Below are 3,689 nucleotides of genomic sequence, written 5' to 3' on the forward strand. Positions count from 1 at the left end.
TGTTTCTGGTATGGACCATACATCATCAGTGAAAATCCCTTCCCCCAAGTGGACTCTCGTACGAAAACTGTATGCTCTTTCCAATTATTTTTCACTTCTGACAATTTTCTGACAAGAGACGACTTGATACAAGTCTGGCCCACGCAAGAGAGAGCTCTGATATCTTAATATTGGGTTTGCCAAAAGTTCTGGATAGTAGCAGATGCAGACATGTTGAAATGTTGAGAAACAACACAACGTTTTTTAAAAACATGTTTCAACAGAATCTTCTGTCATCTTTAGGTTAAATTACAAAGTACAGAGTTGAATATATAGTGTACGCGAAATGTTAATTGACTATAAGAACAAAAGAAAACGAGAAAATGTAAAATATAAAGAAAGTTTTAAATTAAGATGATAAAGTTGATGGTTTAAAACTTTCTTTATAATATTTTACATTTTCTTGTTTCCTTTTGTTCCTATAGTCAATTAGCGTTTTGCGCACTTTGCAATTTAAACTGAAGATGACAGAAGTTTCTGTTGAAACATGTTTTTAAAAAACGTTTTGTTGTTTCTCAAAATTTCAATGTTGGGTTTGCGGTAAAACGAAACCCCATTGGGCTCGTCACGCTTCCTGAGATTGCATGACAAGCCCACAGAGTCACTTAGCAACCTCGTTCCCAGGGTCTCTCTTCTTCGCACTCCAGGGGCAGGACGAACAGAAACCCCGGAAACGAGGTTAAGTCACTAGCTCTGACGACGGGCTGACACTCGAAACGTCAGCTTCGCAAAGTCGCTACGGCGACAGTCGAGTGAACCACGGCGTCAGCCTAGTCTCTCTGATGAGTGACGAAAGACCCCAGCTTCAGTCTGTCTTCCCGTACCCGGGTCCCGCACGAACCAAAATAGAACGTATCATCAGAACATCACTGAAATCTTGGAATTGTAGGTTGAATCAGTTTTCCCGATCGTACTTCGCTCTCTTAACATTTTTAAATCGGTTAAACAAAATTGCGTGCTCTTTCCTATTATTCCCTGTCCTCATTAGCGACCCAAGCATGAGCATAAACATAAGAAGCTTATGCGCTTAAATGTTCAGTGAGGACATCGTTGACATAAGCATAAAGTGCTCGCTGATTGGCTGATAGTCTTACGCTCAGGCTTATACTTATGCCAACATGTCCTCACTGGACACAATAGCGACATAAGCATAAACAAGCGTAACACAAGTGAAATAAGCACAAGCATAAGCACAAGAAAAAGAAACATGTTCCTTTTTTCTCGTGCTCGCGCTTATGCTTATTTCACTTGTGTTATGCTTATCTCACAAGTGTGAACCTAAACATAAGAAGAACGCAAGGTTTTGATATTCTTATGCTTGTACTTATGTCGCGGCCGTCCCCACTAGCGCATAAGCTCTTTTTATGCTTATTCTTATGCTTGGCCAAAGTTCATATCTACATAACCATCACGGAAACTGCGTGTGTTTCGATTGACGAGTCACGATATCTCCCGCTCTTGGGAAAGATGCATATGTAACTCTCGTGTTTCCGAAAATAAAAAATCAGAAACACTTTCGCTTCAGAAACAAAATTTTATTTCGCTTTCAGTTTCGACACTTTACTAGCCTGAGTATCAGGCTTTTCTTACTCGCGGGGTAGGAGGAGGATTCTCCCCTATCCCTACCCTCTTGCTAAAGACAGATGGCAAAGTCTAACTTTCGCTTTCCATATTTTCTCGTTTGTTTTTTTTTTTCTAAGATTAATCGAATGCCAAATGTTTCCACCAAATGTTACTTAGCAAAATATCTAGTGAAACATCTATAAACTATGCAGTAAGGTTTCAATATTGTTACGGAATGACTACTTTGTGGATTATAGTATCAAAAAAAAGTGCTTTGTGTCTACGGATTGTTTCGAATTCTGCATTTATCGAATTTGCTTACCACAGCTCTTTTGCTAGCTATTGTTAGTTAAGAAATATCAGTAGCGGTGGCGGATCTAGGGGAGGGGCCAGGGGGGGCCGCCAACCCCTTTATTTTGGGTAAAAGAAGAAGAAATGACAGAAGGAAGAAAAGCCGGCAGTGCAAGTAAAACAAACCCTCCCCCCCCCCCCCCCCCACCCCTTAACTCAAGGTCTGGATCCGCCACTGACTAGCTGGGGATTTTTTCAGCTAAAGTACTTGGCATTGGATATCCACAGAGTGTAACTGTGAATTTCTGGTATGCTGGTCAAAGATATTGGTGGTTCTCGTGGGATTTTCATATGACGTTGTCATAGTCGAAAATTAAAAATTTTTCAATTCTTCCGAGTTTTAGTTTCATCGGAAATAAACCGCTCAGACTCTCGACAGAGCTCGTTTTGTTGCATGCGTGACATTAAGATGGCAGCCCGCTGTCACGTAGGCCAAAAGATGACTTATCGTTAAAGTTTTTGCGAAACGTACACTCCTTGCATTACAAGAAGTATTGATAATGTGAATGTGTTGGAGAAGTAGAGAGATAAATGTTACTTTTAAGAACAAAACATACATTTTTGTTACTTTATGATTGCGATATTGATGCCCTTGTAGCCTGCAGAGCAGGCGAGATTTTTTCGAGCGAGCGCTCACATCGTAAAAAGTTTAGCCACCATCTTGAATTTTTCATGCAGTGGAAGACTGGGGAGAGAAAGAAAGTTTTATCAAGGGGGTGAATGATAGGCGAGAGGAAGGATGGGGGAGGGGGTGGAGCGAAGAAAATCTCTTCTCATTTTTCCCCTCCCCCATCCCCCAGACCCCCACCGTCTAACATGACGGTCCAACATGGCGGTCTAAAAAGGCGGTCGCAAGGTTGTAACGCTAACTCGCCCCAATAAGACGCCTGCACTGCAGGCTAGTGCCCTTGCGTCTCTATACAAAGCTCTCTAAATTTGAGTGAAACATTTATTCGAATAGCAAAAGTGCGTATGAAAAACCGAACAGTCCTGAATCTTGCCAAGGTTGTTTGCGTATCAATCATCTATCATATTCCAGATTCTTGACTTTTCTTATTGAACGGACTTTTATGTTTGATGGCATGACAGTGAGGAAACAGGTTTGGTGAAAGACCATCGCGGTCCCAATCCAAAACCAGAGAGGAGGATATAGTTAAAGAAGTGTAATAGACGGGTTTTGCTAGCAGGACAAAGAGCAATGCGTATTTTTGAGACTAATTAAACAGACTAAACAGAGGCGGGATGAAAACTGGTAGTATTTTAGCTTATTTGGTGGTCACGCACGCAGCCGAAAGCTTGCTCGAGTGACCTAGACATTCAGCTAATCGCCGGCTTTGTTAAAAGAGAGGCACAAAGCATTCTCGCAAACCAAGATTAGCATAGCAATAGCAAAAACTCGTGACTTGTTAGTGATCAATTCTATTTTTGACCGATTCGAGTCATTGCACTTTGCGTCTCCAAACGAACTAGGGGAATCCCCGACGTTACAATGCAAATGTCGCGCAACGATCTGCTGACAACCAAATCAGTCGGTTTGAACAGCATTAGCTACAGAAGAACACTCAATAATGCTAACCCATACAATGGTTGTCTCTCACAAGGTGACATTCTTGTAAAAATGCGCGATTAAAGATGCTGCTGACCATGAACTTCGTTTCGGTTTCCGCTTCCTGTCATTCCTGTTACTGGGTTGTTCCCGGTTTTTCCCCGGAATCAGTCACGCGGCATAATTTCAC

Source organism: Orbicella faveolata, unplaced genomic scaffold (assembly GCF_042242905.1).
Source record: "Orbicella faveolata isolate gen_17 unplaced genomic scaffold, um_ofav_v1 contig_12, whole genome shotgun sequence".
NCBI lineage: Eukaryota > Metazoa > Cnidaria > Anthozoa > Scleractinia > Merulinidae > Orbicella > Orbicella faveolata.